Genomic DNA, 17,099 nt, shown 5'->3' with positions numbered 1-17,099 from the left:
GAAAGAAAGGCTAGATGGGATGAAGCAGAGAAAAAAGAAAGCGAAAAGGAGTTAAGAAACGCTCGGGGGAAATCCAGCTAAGGAGGAGAAGGTGGAGAAAGGAAAGTGAGAGGATTACAGGAGAAAGGAGGGGAAGGAGGAGGAAGACAAGAAAACCGAGTTTTGAGAAACTGGAAGCGAAGAGGAGGAAAACATGTAGAGGAAGAGGAATAAAAGGAATATGACTGGAGAGGTATGGAGAAGTTAGATATGACGGTATACAGAAAGGAGGAAGAAATGCATAAATGCCTGGTATTGAAGAAACTAAAATTCAATTATAGTACACGAACCCCATTAAACCAGGTGTACGTCTTGGTTCACACACACACACACACACACACACACACACACACACACACACACACACACACACACACACACACACACACACACACACACACACACACACACACACACACACACACACACACACACACACACACACACACACACACACACACACACACACACACACACACACACACACACACACACACACACACACACACACACACACACACACACACACACACACACACACACACACACACACACACACACACACACACACACACACACACACACACACACACACACACACACACACACACACACACACACACACACACACACACACACACACACACACACACACACACACACACACACACACACACACACACACACACACACACACACACACACACACACACACACACACACACACACACACACACACACACACACACACACACACACACACACACACACACACACACACACACACACACACACACACCAGTCAGTGCTGCTGGGGTATGGCAGGTGTATCGCGTTCAGGCACAGTGGTAGAATATGCGATATCTCAGGTACGTGGCAATTACAGCTTGTGGTCTGGGCGGCAAAAACACAAGCCTGGGCAACATGGACGGCCACACCATTGGAGGGGCACAGAGGACCTTATACTACCTGCTGGCGATTATGTCCTGCTTGGTGTGAAATACGTCAGAGAGAGAGAGAGAGAGAGAGAGAGAATTCCCACAACACTCTCGATCCTTAACCACTCCCCGCTCTTTCCCATGACTCCCATTCATTCTTCATCACTCCTCATTCATTCCCACCACTCCATTCTTCACTACTCTTAACACCATCCTTACCACTCCCTATTCCCTGCGAATCTTTTTCCCATTCCCCACTAGCCCCCATTCCCCACCACCTCCCATTCCCAACCACATTCCATTCCCCACCAGTTCCCCATTCCCCACCCATGTCCATTCCTTTTCCCAACCACTTCCCCTTCCCACCACTCCCCATTCCTAATACTTCCCACTCCCCGCCACTCCCCATTAACCACCACTCTTCATTAACCACAACTCCCCAGTCCCCACCACTCCCCATTCCTCACCACTCTCCATTCTCCACCACTCTCCATTCTCCACCATTCCATTTCTCACCACTCTCCATTTTCAACCATTCCCCATTCCCCACCACTCACCATTCCCCCACCACTCCCATTCATCACCACTCTCATTCCCCACCATTTCCCACCAGCTTACCAACTCCTTCCCTGGACTAGTTTGGATCAATGTTCAGGTTTCGTTTTTTGGTCGTTAATAATAGTCCAAACCAGTTCATCCAGCCAGAGTCGATGATTGGAAGTGAGGAGTATCGACTGGGAAGATACGGTTATCGAAGCGCTTCAGCACCATGTCGCTTGTAAAAGTTTAAATCCAAGAGCTGGTTGGGGTTTATTGCTCATATAATGACACTCATGATCATGTCTTACCATCTTCATTCTAAATCTCGGGACTTTATAAATAGCCTAGCTCTGGGTCTTTAACCGCCCTATTGGCAAAAGCAGATGAAACAATAGGAAAAAAGTAGAATCTCGATTTTGTCCTTGTGTATCCCATGTAAGAAGTATTTTACTTTGGTTTTCTCATATGTCACTGTAATGCAGTAATGGATGTATTCTTAGTGTCCATCACGACGACGCATTATATTTTTTTTCGTGCTATCTCCAGCTGATAGTATTCTATTTAGGAAGGATTCGCTGAAGTAGGGGATTTGAAGCAGGCAAGCTTTTACCGTCCCTGCTGTACAAAAGGTCTTTTATGAGATGAATAAAATCGTTTAGAGGTGGCATGAATACACTAATACATCAGCTGATTCAAGGGGTTAATCACTTTATAACACTGACGTGACCCTTGTCATGTACATCTCCAAGTCTGGGTTAATCCAGACTTGTAAAGGGATGATTGACCGGAACTGTACCTGAGTTGCATGGGGAGATTGGGGTGTTTTGTGTGATTAAGAATAGGGTTAAAAGTGCACGCACACACACACACACACACACACACACACACACACACACACACACACACACACACACACACACACACACACACACACACACACACACACACACACACACACACACACACACACACACACACACACACACACACACACACACACACAAAGCGAACGTACGTAAAGTGCTCTCTCTCTCTCTCTCTCTCTCTCTCTCTCTCTCTCTCTCTCTCTCTCTTGTGACTATGACCTGGGACTTTCACGTAGACAACTTAAAAGGAAGATCATGATCATACAAAAAGAAGGGGTGACTGACCTTAGACTCAGAGAACACAACACCAGCACTTCCATACACTACTACAACACAGTTGCATTGATGACAAGTTATGTTTATGGCAGACATACGACAAGTAGGTGGGTTGACTCTGTACAGTACATGCAAGAATAAGACTTGGCTACTGTTACCCTTGGGAACTGGGTTGGCAGGTTGATGAGGAGAAGAGGAAGTGCAAAGTATGTGAACAACCCAACAGACACTCTGAGGCATTATTTATTGGAAAGTCCACTCATACGTGAATACAGGAATACTCAGTTTATGACAATAGAGAGTCAGGCAAAATTTATGTTAGAAAATGATATTGTCAGAAAAATACTGAGGAAATACAAATTATTTGCTTCTCCTCAGTAACACAACAATTGCCCCCAAAATATACTTATCCTAATATAACTGTTATAACATTTGTCAACTTAAGAACTTATTTCACATATGTCTGATCAGTTCGTCCAACTCTCTCACCCTATGTATATTGATAATATAAAGTGAGTTATATTTATGTTGATATACTGTTGTAAGACTTTTGTAATGCAGATAGGGATGCATCTCGCTGAGATACTGCCTTCCTTTTGGATACCCCTTTTAAATTCTTTGTATGATGCTGTATCTGTGTATTCTTTTGACGCTGCCCCTTCACAGGATGAGGTGTGGGATGTCCAATAAACTAGCCCCATTGGGGTCAAATCAAGTCTGTCTGTCTGTCTGTCTGTCTGTCTGTCTCTCTCTCTCTCTCTCTCTCTCTCTCTCTCCTTCCTTATTTACTCTCTCGTTTATCTGTGATGATGTGATGAAAATGATGATGGAAGGTTCGATTTTGATGCTAGTGATATCACCATACAATTCTTTTTTGGCAGTGTAGTGTACTACGAAATCAGTGTCAGGAATAATGACTGTCAGGAATAATGGCCTTTGTTATATGTTTATAAAGAACTGTTTTTCTTTCCTCCAGGTACGTGGTGTGGTGTTTGCTTCCCAGTGCCAGTTGCTGTGTTGGTGTGATAGTGTTGCAGTGTCTGGCTAAGGTAAGTTTACTGCATATGTTATGTATCTCGACCACTGGATAAAAACACCAGGTATGTTTCGTTATTCATCGGACCGCCTGGTGCCAAGGTCTGGTGGCTGTATTTGCATTGAACTCTGATAGTTGACCTTGCTGAGGAGCGTTTCTCTTTTATCATACAACAGCTTGGGTACCGCTTGTCCACCACATGTACTGAAGATGAGTAATTTTGTGTAATATAGGTTACTGGCAAAAGCAAGGATGTACTATGTTTTGTCGGTGTAGTAATGAAAAAGTACTGAAGCTAAAAAAACACGAATATATCCCAGTAAAATATTTTCTTCGCGGATTGTGATACGTACAGGAACAGTGAGAGAGAGTTTGTGAATGAAGCTGAGCTGAGTGAGAGCTGGCCGGTGAGTGAGAGAGTGGGGCGAGTGAGAGTGGGTGACGAGTGAAAAGGTGGGTGAGTTTGAATGTGTTGGTGAGAGAGAGAGAGAGAGAGAGAGAGAGAGAGAGAGAGAGATGGGGCTGAGCTTTGTCAGTCAGGGTATACAGTACATCCAAGTGTCCTCACAGAAGTGGAAACGTTAAATCATATTGTTCTAATAAACATGTCCATCCCCACCACAGCGACATATCAGTACTTCTGTCTTCGTGTCATTTTGTGTTCGTGCTTAACTATATGATCCTGAGTGGTAACGAGTACAAGGATACTACTGCCATGTGAACGAATTGGATATTTTAAAAAAGGGGGAAGGGGTACTTGTAATTCCTGAACAATGTTGCATTTTTAATACGTATCTTTCATGTAGCGTAATGAATAGTATTTCACATAAAACACTGTGAAAGAGACAGGGAGGGAGGAAGGTTTATAATACGGTTTAATTCGAAAAAAAAAAATAAAAATGAGAAATACGTCATAGATGAAATTACTGATCACCAAACAATTTATGGCATTTCTGCTGGTAGTTAACAGACTAAATCAACTTTTTCAACAAAACATGTACACAATTTACTTATGTTTTATAACGAGTCTCTCTCTCTCTCTCTCTCTCTCTCTCACACACACACACACACACACACACACACACACACACACACACACACACACACACACACACACACAGTTCTCTGTTACTGTGGTTTGTTACGGTAAATTGTCCATAACAGACAAACAACATCCACAGCATATGCCGATGCTACTCCACTGAACACTTTCAGTATATGATGGCCATTATATCTGAAAATATTCTTCTGAATAAAAAGTAGGATTCATGGATAATCTTCCTATTTCTTTCAATAAGATGTGTTTAATAACGAAAATCATTTGGCTGTGGCCAGAATAAATAAGACGTTGTGGTACCGATTGGACTAATGGACATCATACGAAAAGCATTTCCTGAGATGAGTAAATTATTCTGGGGGTAACATGGCGTCATCACACCGAAAAGATGAGAAAGATTTGTGCACAAACAGTGAGAAACAACTTAATAATGACGAGGCTTCCAGATTTGTGGATAATCTCACACGGAGGGCGGAGGAGTTGGCGGGGGAGGGGGAGAGGTTTGTGATGTGTTGCGTCAACCTGCGTGCACATCTCCAAATTTAATTTTACGATAAGGAGACAGATGCAGTACCATTGCTTTGTTTTATATTTTTATGAGAAAAGGTGGAGACAGCGACGACGACGACTATTCTCTAAGTGTTCTCAGCCCAGGAGCTCACACTTAACCCATTGGCGCCCCGTGTCCTCAATATAGAACGGAACTGGGCATTTTCAATTATTAATAAAGAGGGGGACCCCGGGGTAGGGACCTACAAGCTTCGCGACTATGAGCCGACGGGCGGAGGGCGGTACGCCTAGCACCCTTCCAGCAAAATCCCACCCATAGGGAATCTGGGAGCCAGTGGGTTAATGGTGAATATGATTTTACTGTTCTCGGGGAAAAATGTTTTTTTTTTTTTTTTTTATGAAGATTAAATTCTTTATGATCAAAGGCCTTTCGCCCCCTAATTTTTATGCTGTGTAGTTCAGTAAAATGTTAATCACGGCTGATGAGGTGTGAGAAGGAAGGTTGGTTAATCAGCGAGAAAATGTTGTTTGACCCTGTCTTTACGTTGACGTCTCTTCTGCTTTATTCTTTCTACCACTGGACAATTTTGTTAATATTTTGAAGGACCTCTCTCACCAGCAGTTTGATAACATTAACCACATTACCAACACAGGTTTTTTGAAGAAGTATACGTAAAGCATATTTGAGCAAGAATTTATTTAGGTCTTTATCATAATGATAGTTTCCCTCTTGCCGCCTGAAGGCTTCTATAAAATGACTGAAGTTGGCATGGCTTTCATTGTACACAGTTTCTTTTAACTGTCTTTGGCCTAGAATATGAATTCAGATGACGTAGACCTTTGTAGCGGTGACAGTGCAGATGATTCATGGTTCACTGTTACCTTTTTTATAACTTCAATTATGTAATGAGAGGGAATTTTAGAGAAAGGGAAGAAAATGAGATCTACCAAAGAAAAAAGAAATGGACTCTTGCCCAAGCTAAGGTTTGCAAACGAAGGGCGAAATGTCAGTTGATGTAATGAACAACACACTGAATATATGCATCAATTTATTTTCCAGGATAGAGGAAGAGACAGCAGAGAATGAGAAATAGCGTGAGCTAAATTTAGTTCATTCACAGGCTGTCGAGTGCCAGTGTTTCCCAGCGACCAGTTTATTATACTGCACACCATAATAACCCTTCAAAATGAAAGTGATGGACGTTCATCATAAGCGTATTCTGACTGTAAAGTTGCACAAGCAAACTATACTGCGCTAAACGAGTTCTAGGGGAAGGGGGGACTGCAGCCTTCATAATCAGTAGGCTGGGTAAGTACTAGGGCCTGCTTTGTGTATAAAGTTGTGCAAGGAAAGGTGACTAGATAACTGATATATAAAGTCCAAGAACTGTGGTATGCGACTGTGGAGTCAGTGACAGTGGCGCCGTAACGCTTCCAGAACCATTGTATTCCTTCCATTCCACATTAATGGGACTCAGGGTCTGGTTAAGGGTTTAGCTACACTGACAAAAAAATGCAGTGTATAAAGAAACTTGCAGAGAATCTATGCATTATTTTCCTCTGCAGCGAGAAAGTTAGGGAAGAAGATAAGAGGCAACGAGAGAAATAAAGGTGATAATGCGTGTGATTGCAGCGAGAAGGAATTGGTGATAAAAGTGTGAGTGTGTTGAGCCAGAGGATTGGACGGGGAGGCGCTAAGATCCCGGTCCTTCGGAAAATGAAGGGTCATAAGCTGGATGCTGAGCCTCCCTGACTGACATGCACACTAGGACGGATGAGAACGGAATGAGTTTGGGTGGCGGTAAGGACGGAAGGAAGGGAGGAAGGAAAGAAATAGGAAATTATGGAGAAGTATGAGAAGAATTGGAATGAGAAAATTTCTGAATCAGCTAGAGAGAGAGAGAGAGAGAGAGAGAGAGAGAGTGGGGTGAGAATTTAAAAGGTTCCTGGAAGAAGACTGGAAGTGAGCACTTGGAGATGAATGAAAGTGGGCAAGTGAAATGTTGAGTCAGTAAGAGTGATTGAAGAAGAGAAGGGGTGGTTGATGAGCGAGAGTACGTGAGCATTGGAAGATGAATCAGAGAACGTAAGTGAGGAACATAGCAAGGAAGTGGGATGATGAATGTGTGATGAATAGATTAATGAGAAAATGAACCAGGGACATGAAATGAGCAAGAAACTAAGAGAAGGAATATGTTAACGAAAGAATGAGAAGTTGAGGGAGGGTGTTGGTCAATGAGTGAATGAGCGAGGAATTAATTGAAGGACTTGAGTAAAGAGCGACTGAGTAAATGAGTGACGAAGTTGGTTAATGACTGAGTGAATATCAGGAAGGGAATAGTTATACACGTGAGTGAATGAGGTATGGACGGGCTTTGCTACTTAGTGAATGAAAATTGCCTGAGTAGGTGAGTGATAATCTGATTAGAAAATGAGTACATGAATGAATTACTTCAAAATTTAGTAACTGAAAGCAAAGATGGGGGGGAGGGATGGGAAAGTGAAAATGAATATGTGTATGTGAATGAGTGAAGTATGAGTAGCCTATAAGAGTAACTGTAAAAGTGAGTGAACGAGTTTGGAAATGGGTTAGTGAATTGGTGAGTGATAATTGTGTGTGTGTGTGTGTGTGTGTGTGTGTGTGTGTGTGTGTGTGTGTGTGTGTGTGTGTGTGTGTGAATGGATGTTTGAGTGCTTTAGCGAATAAAAGCACGTGAGAAAAAGCGTGTACAGTATAGGTGAGTGAGTGGGAGTAGGTGAACATGTATGTGCGAGTGAGTGAACGAAAGCAAGTGAAGGGTTTGAGTGAGCAGAATTAAGCAATTGAGAATATATGCATGTCTGAATGTGAGAAAGGCGCGCGCGCGCGCACACACACACACACACACACACACACACACACACACACACACACACACACACACACACTCTCTCTCTCTCTCTCTCTCTCTCTCTCTCCGTTCTGTTTTCCCTTTTCTCTCTGATATTTTTAATATCTTCCTCCTCCTAATCCTCCTCCTAAGCCTAATCCTTCTTATCCTATTTCATATACTCGCAGTAATCACAACCGCTCTGTTTTTCATGCCACTAAGTTTACCAGCTGCTCTAATAACACACTACCACCTTTGTGCCGCTGTGTTGGTCGCGCAGGGAGCCCAAGTTACGTCCAACACCAGATTTAAAAATGGTCGCAAAAGAAAGGGAAAAGAGAAGGAGGGGCATTGCCATTAGAGATTTATTGGAAGAAAATACCAAGCAATGTAGCTTTTAGCATCAAAAGAAGAAATGGAATCGTTAAAACTAAAAATAAGTCATAATGATGATGATAATGATGATAAGAAATCGTAGACCGAGAGCTTGACTAGGATAGTGCACTAGTATGTAATGTAAGTGGGGGGGTGGGGAGGCCAGAAGGAGACCGAGGATGAAGTGGAGGGTAGGAGTAGAGAAGTGTATGAAAATGGGAGATGTGAGTTGAAGTTAGGACTGCCTTTCTCATCCCAACCTTCCTTCTTCCCATCATTTTTACCCTCACTTCCTCCTCTTTCTTTACTTTCCTTCTCCCTCCTCCCCTCCCAACCTCCTCCTCCTTATTAACCCTCCCCTCTTTCATTTCTGTCTCCCTCTCGGCATTTACTCTCCCTTTCTCCCTCCCTTCCATCTTTCCTGCCTTCCTCTCCCTCTCCTCATTTATCCCACCCCCTCTCTCCCTTGTTCACTACCTCCCCCTCGTACTACCTCCCCCGCCTTTTTTATATCTCCTCTCTTCCTTCTTCCCTGCCTCTCTCACCTTGTCCCTCCTCTGTCCCTTCCTCCCATCCGCTACCAGGTTGTCCACTAAAATGTGTGGCTGCAAGTTGGAAATTGAAATGAAGTGTGGGAAGAGAGTGCAGTTATCACCCCTAAAATCAAGTACGGAAGGGGAAAAAAATAAAAATTTACGTCTGTGAAAAATCTGTTCTTGTATGTAGTCAGTGAAATTCTGGTGCGTGTTAATTACTTAGCATTAATGTACCTTTAGAAGTTACAGTTACAGCCCATACACAAGAAGTTGATGGAAGATATATATATATTTTTTTTCATAGACCTAACGATGGAACTTAATTTGACGGCAATGAGGATGTGGTGTTGATGTATTGTTGGCATGTTTTGAGTCGGGATGGTATTTGGTGTTATTACACTCGCGCTCAGGAAGCTTAAAAACGTGAGCTGGTGTTATGTTTTGATCGGTTTGAGTGAGTGTGTGTGTGTGTGTGTGTGTGTGTGTGTGTGTGTGTGTGTGTGTGTGTGTGTGTGTGAACGCGCACGCGCAAAAGTAAATTGGGTCAGGAAAGTGAATAAAAGTAAGTAGTGAATGATAAATAGTAATTTAAAAGTTTGAGTGTAGGTTAGGATGAAGAGTACAACAGAACACAGACTGATTATGAAACTGTCCTTCGCTTATGACTGAATCCATTATGTAGTATGTTAGTAGGTGGGGGCGCTCACCATCCACTCACTCAGTGTAGTGCTGCTCTCGGGTGTCTGCCCTGTCCTCTCCTCCATCCTTTTTTCCTTCCATCTTCTTCTATCTTTCTTTCCTTCGTTCTTTCCTCGTACTTCTGCCTACGGGTGACTTTACATTCCCTCTTCTGTCTTTCATTCCTTCATTCTTTCCTCTTCCTTCTGCCTATGGGTGACTCTACACTGAGTGACAAGCCAAATGGTTTCCTGTATACCAGGAAACTATTTACTACACTGGGTGGTAACGATATAACCAAATTTTGGCGCCTGGTGGTTTAATGGATAATTATTGTGCTCCAATCGGATTGAGCCGGTGAAGGTTTATATCCAAGGGGTGGTTGGGGTTGATTGCTCACGTAATGCCACTTGGGGATGAGTGAGGTTGGTCACTCTCATATTAAATGTCAGGACCAACTGCCTAGCCCCGGGCTCCTACGCTCCTCATAGGGCAACGTAGGATTGGATGATGGATGGATGGATGGAGTAGGAGGAACATAGCACATTAAGTATTCGTGATTTAGATCAGTTAAGTACTTGAGCACTCCGCGAAGTTGCGTAAATATTAGTCACATTGTAAAATACAGCCGATTAATGTCATGTGCCCTCGTTATTCACCAGCATTTAACGTAACTGTGCGAAATGTCTCTCAGTGATGTGAATAATGAAATGAATAATCCTTAATGCACGTCCAAATGAAATTCCATTCGACAACGGACTCCAAAATAACATTGCAAAATATCACAAAGTCGGGGCAAAAACCCCTTAAATCCCTTGACACCCAGTTACTATTCTCTGTTTAGGTGGATTGAAGAAACATAATTTCATCATACTGAAAGAAAAAAAACAAGAGACTGATAAGTAGATATATAGGCAGGTAGATAGACAGATGTCTAGTTGTTTACTTCTACTAGAGACTGAGAAAATTCCAATTAGAACACCGACACAAAAACAGCTATTGTCACACCATACTGAAAAAATCTTGATAAACTGCAAAATATGACAGGACAGAGAGAAACTATGAAGGAAAAGAATGAAAATGTAAAACAGAATAGGTCAGAGAGAGAGAGAGAGAGAGAGAGCACGGCAGGTGACAATAATACCCGAGTGAAGGAATAATGGAGTACGGCCGGTGCTGCTTTACCATAACCTGGATCCAGCCCTGTTGAAGCCACCATCACCATTGTTATCACACCACCATAACAGCCAACACGATGGAAAAAAAAAAAGTAAGAGAAAAGGTGACTCAAAGAGTAGGGCAAATAAAAATATCCAGACTTCTTGCATTCTTAGCAATAACTAGTGCAGGCAAGGATGTTAGATGCTTACAGACTTTGACCTTACCCAGTGACCTTAAACTCTAAGTGGTTGGTCTCATTTTTTTTTTCATCCTTCGTATTTCTTGAACCCTTGCAGCAAGGTTGATCTAAATCAGGTAAAATCTTTAAGTTGACCTTTCCATGTAATCTTGACCTTTCGCCAAATTTTCTCAAAAGCAGTTGGACAAACCTTTGGCAGATCTTCCGCTGTTGTACTGAGTTTGGTACTAGTAAGATAAACGCTGTTTTATTTGTTCACATGCATACACACATCGGTCGAAATTTTACCTCGCCCTGTGACATTAATCTTTTGACGGATGATAATATTAAGTTCATCTTACCATGTGACCTTGATCTTTGACAAGTTGTTCAAAAAAACAGTAGGTGACCCTTTAGTTTACCCTCATCGCTTTCACGAAGTTTGATTAAAGCCAGAACAAACCTGTGTGAGAATATTAGTAAACTACAGCTCGGTCCCTTAACTGCTTTTCGGCCACATACCTACAACTCCGCCACTTACATAGACAGACAGTGATTATGACGTAATGGGATGCTTGTCAGCACCTAAAAATTGTATGTTAGACGTAAACGGTAAGAGACATAAGTGGGAAAGAAAACAAAAAGAAAATGGTTGACCCCATATGTAAGGTTTAATTGGTGGAAAAAATAAATGTCGGAGAGAGATTCCTAAGAACTTTTAACTGTTTGTGGGAAGTGTATTGAAACATGAATGGGTTTATGGGGGAAGTCAGGAAGAAGACTCTTACCGACGGGAATAAGGCTGGTGATAAATGGTGAGGGCAGGAATATTTCATGTCTTATGTTTGAAGATGATCCTGTGTAGACTATTTAAGAATGTTGTGAATTTCTACGAATATGAGCTGAACAGTTCCAGTAAAAGAGCAGCCCATCCAGGTGAATAGTTGCTGCCAGGTACATCGCAGGTTACAGTCAGATATCAGTTAGGTCTCAGCCAATCTTTAGTCAGTCTCAGTGCTCAGTTAAGGAATAAGGGAAGGATTGTAAGGCAGGGGTCAGAACCAGGTGTGTCGGGGTTTATATATATATATATATATATATATATATATATATATATATATATATATAGTGGATAATTGCAGCACTCCAATCGGATTTAGCCGGTGAAGGTTTATATCCATGGGATGGTTGGGGTTATTGCTCACATAATGCCACTCTGGGATGAGTGAGGCTGATCACTCTCATCTTAAATGTCAGGACCAACTTGCCTAGCCCCGGGCTCTTACGCTTCTTATGGGGCAACGTAGGATTGGATGATGGACGGGTGGATGGATATACATATATAGGTATATTTTTAACCCAGTCCCTTTTTCTTCTGATGTTTTGCATACCCCGTGTTTGGACTGTGAAATGAACTTGGAAGTCCCATGTGTGGTTGTGAAAGGGTGGGGGAAATTGCTGTACTGTACCGGAGATGTGTGTGTGTGTGTGTGTGTGTGTGTGTGTGTGTGTAATTCACCGGGTCGGTCAGGATCACTTGATGGTCGTGATCGTCAGCTTTTACCCTCCCGAAAGAGAGCTGAGAGCTCATATAGTCCGATCTATGGGCAAGGCTGTGACCTTCACACACGCACACACCCGTCCCCTTGCTCTAGGGGGACAGTAACCACCCACTTTGTCAGTGAAACTTTTCGCAACCTGAGCGAGGAGCGAACTCCCGTCCACCAGTTGGCAAGCGAGAGCGTTACCACTGCACCAGCGAGCGGTGTGTGTGTGTGTGTGTGTGTGTGTGTGTGTGTGTGTGTGTGTGTGTGTGTGTGTGTGTGTGTGTGTGTGTGTGTGTGTGTGTGTGTGTGTGTGTCTTCTTTATGTTTACCCTTTTTCTCTCCTTTTTTTTTCTGTTTACCCAATATCTCCCTCGTTCTGTGTCTGTCATCATCTGCCTATACACTTGTCTGCCTGTCCATTATTTTTTTAATACAAGGAAGAAGGAACCAAAGGCTATACCGGTACATATTGTTCCATATGCCTATAATAACATCAGAGGTTATGTAAGGTTCATTAATTGTCTACTGATTTGTCATCAGAGGTCCAGTTCTTATTCGCTATGATGCTGCAAGTAATTGAAGAGATTTTTTTTTAACACAATTTATCAGCAGTCAATTGTAGCTCGGTACTAGACCCATGTTGACATACGGTACTGCATATTACTCAGAATTAACCCATGGATATTCGTCTGATTATTTACAAACTTCACGGGCCACTCTATACAGCATATGTAGATGTCTGTCTGATGATGATTTTACTTAGTCTTTTCATATGTCGTTTATCAATATTACATTTTTTATTTGACTAAGCTTATCTGGTTGTGTGTTCATCTGCCTACACCCATCTATCCATATCTATCAATCCATCATATCTAAACAAGATCAGTTTGTTTATATTAATCTGTATATGTCTTTTAATCTATTTGTCTGTCTATAGATCTTTGTCTGTCTTTTTGTCAGTCTGTCAATTTGTCCGTATACTTGTGTGTGAGATCCATATGTTCATCTGTCGTTCATCCAACTGTCTCTACCACTGTTCCATCTACTTTGTTGCAGTCAACATATCTGTCTATCTGTCCAAACATCTGTCATCTTTGTTACCTATCTAGCATCTGTCTCTCCATAATTTATCTGTCTGTCAATGTTTCTCCCCCTGCGCCCTCAAGCGACGCTTTAGAATTCCTCCAGGCCGTCCCTTCCGCTCCAGTAACTCGCAGGGGAGAGAGAGAGAGAGAGAGAGAGAGAGAGAGAGAGAGAGAGAGAAACTGTGTCGTGATGCGTGTGAGGTTTTGAGAGGAGGAGGACCCGGCGGACCATAGCAGCCTGATTATTATGGTCGATGTGTACCTGAAGTAGGGAATGTGCTTCCGGCCACTAGCTATTGAAACGCACATGTAGAGTAAAGATGGGGGTGGGGGGAGCAATAAACATCATTGTACAGAAGAGATTAACGGAGATTGCGTTTATTCTCTGCACAACAAGAGGTCTCTGCTGAGTCAATTAAAATACGCAAGGGATAATAGCTGTAAAATCGACATCGAGAAAAAGGGTATTTGTGGGTCTGCCTCTCATCTGACCATACCATATGGTAGTGTTCATATGAACGTCTTCTTTAGTTATATTTTTACTTGTGACCGCTAATGCATAATAACCAGGTGTAGTTAACCAGTATCATTTTTATATTAAAAAAGAAGTGATATCAAGGTAACATGAGCTTAATGTAGTTAGAATATTTATGGGTAGGAACCATTCCTACACTTTAAGCGTTTTATGTGGCAAACAACCCCTTGGTAATCAGTGGGATTCAGACCATGGTTTATAAGCCACAGGACCACCAGGCGTGAGTAATATGCATGAGAATTATAAGGTTCAACTTGAGAAATTTCCGAGTGCTGCTCACGCTTAAAATGAGGTCTGACCCAACCAGTGTAAGACCAATGAATTACGAACCAGATGGCAACCATTTGTGTGGTGACGGTGAATGAAGGTTTGGGGGTATGGGTGGAGGGTGGTAGAGGTGTGGGGATATGAGTGGAGGGTGGTAGAAGTGTGGAGGTATGGGTGGAGGGTGGTCGAGGTGTGGGGGTATGGGTGGAGGGTGGTAGAAGTGTGGGGATATGGGTGGAGGGTGGTAGAGGTGTGAGGGTACGGGTGGAGGGTGGTAGAGATGTGGAGGTATGGATGGAGGGTGGTAGAGATGTGGGGGTATGGGAGGAGGGTGGTAGAGGTGTGGGGGTATGGGTAGAGGGTGGTAGAGGTGTGGAGATATGGGTGGAGGGTGGTAGAGGTGTGGGGTATGGGTGGTGGAGGGTAGTAGAGGTCTGGGGGTTAAGGTGTGTGTGTCAGCGCTGAGTCCATCATACAATCGTCTTGTTATGTGTTTTACTGGTTACTTACGGATGGAGATGGAAATGGATGTTATGACCCGGGGTTTATTTAAGTATTGTGCAAATGTAGCCTATATACTGTAGGTATTGTCATAAATTTTAGTATGATGATTTTTTTTTTTTTTTAAGGCTAGGAACAGTACTACCGCTTCAATTTCATCTCGGTCAAGTTTAGCTTGTATTTTCAGGCCTAGCCATTAGGATTAATAGGTACACAAGTAAACATCCATTCGTTCACATCCATGAATTCACTCAAATTACGCTCTGAGTGTAGATGTGTTATGTATATTATGTATATGGGAATATATATATGTGAGGTGTGTACATGTGTAATGTGCCTGCATGTGTTTGGAGAGTACACTTAATCGAGAAGAGAACTGCTTCATCACATTATACTCCACCATACCTTCTTCCCCAGTGAAACCTTGATATAATAACCTTCCCTTTGTATTTCTTTATAAATATGTTAAAGAATGTGGCTGTGTTGTTGCAAACGCTGAACACATTAATTATTACATATACTAACAGGGTTTCCCGGCTTTGCCAGGGCCAATATTGCGAACACTAACCCCATTTGTTCTAGTTCACTCTTTCTACTCGAGAAAGACCATCTATCTCTTTTGCTTTTGAAGAGGGATTAAAAGAGGTCCAGGAACTTTCTATTTCAGCTTTTGCAGACTAACGCACAGTATTTGTGCTCACTTGTTTACTATTACCAGTGACCTCAAATGACCTCCGACTGGTGACCTCAAATGACCTCGGAGGTCAACCTCACATAGCCTATGTCCGGATTGGAGGTCATGTGAGTCTCCATGCCAAAAATTGGGCTGCTTGGTCGTCATTCAAGCGTGTATTAACAGGGACCTGGAATGACCTCTGACCAGCGACCTCAAATGACCTCGGAGGTCAACCTCACATAGCCTATGTCCGAATTGGAGGTCCTGTGCGTCTCCATGCCAAAAATTGGGCTGCATGGGTACCCGTAGTTGCCCTGGCCAAAGAAGCGAACACTTTACCGGTGACCTCAAATGACCCAAATCTGAATTTTGACCCCCCTATAACCATCCTTGGGCCACCCTGTTTCCGATTATATATGGGTCTGGGTGTGTCTGTCCCATGGGTTGGGGGTGATTGAAGGAAAAACATACTAACAAACAAACAATACGGCTCATTTATATATATAGATTTACTTCATTTCCTACATTAATCGAAATGTTGGAGGGGAGATGAAACGTCCTTGGTTTTTGCGATTTGGTAGCTAGATTTGAATTATATATTTTTACTTTGCGACAGTTTTCCACGGATGTTTACCACATTTGAACACCTGTCTGTCGTTTTGGAGATTTTTATGTCCTCAACTTTCTAACACCTTTTGCTGCTGGTTTGGAAACTAGTTATCATAGGACACAAACCTAAATTATGTAGTGTAGGTGTTAACACTTGGCTCTTAACTTCATGACATTTTAATAAATGATCGATTCCTTATAAAAACATCCTGAAGGGAGAATGGAATAGTATTCGTCGATATTACTATTTCTATGGCTGTTAACTTAATAAATCATAAGAAACATTACCAATTCTAGAAATATACAACTTGAACAGATCATAACAGCATTTAACCTAATACATTGTTACTATGACAAAGCTTATTATTAGTAAAGTTGAACTGGCCAAGGAAATAACCTTAAGACAAACGACAGTATTCACTCTTAAGCTGTATGACAAATTTATTAACATATATTCTAGCGAAAGCAGTTTCATTAAACCTAGAAATGATTTCTGTAGTGAAGGTGCTGTATATTACCTCTTCAGTTGAAAAATGTCTTCTACGTTGAAAAGAGACCGTAGAGATAAATGGTCATAGGACAGTATTAGAAAGAGACACCTGGACGTAATACTTTTAATTCCAACTCTCACATGACAAATTTTATTTTTCCCCCCCAGATGTTGGTACCGTACATCACTTATATTCTAAGGCTCCATTCAGTTCCACAATGGTGCAAATATCAGAGCTTTCATCATACCGGTAGCTTTAAATAGTGTCTCTCTCTTACGAAGCGTCTCAAGTGATGTTTGGATGGTGTTATTATAATATAGATTTAAGT

Source organism: Coenobita brevimanus, chromosome 71 (genome assembly GCF_032717465.1).
Source record: "Coenobita brevimanus isolate Jiangsu-jjx chromosome 71, ASM3271746v2, whole genome shotgun sequence".
Lineage (NCBI taxonomy): Eukaryota > Metazoa > Arthropoda > Malacostraca > Decapoda > Coenobitidae > Coenobita > Coenobita brevimanus.
This window is presented reverse-complemented; position numbering follows the sequence as displayed.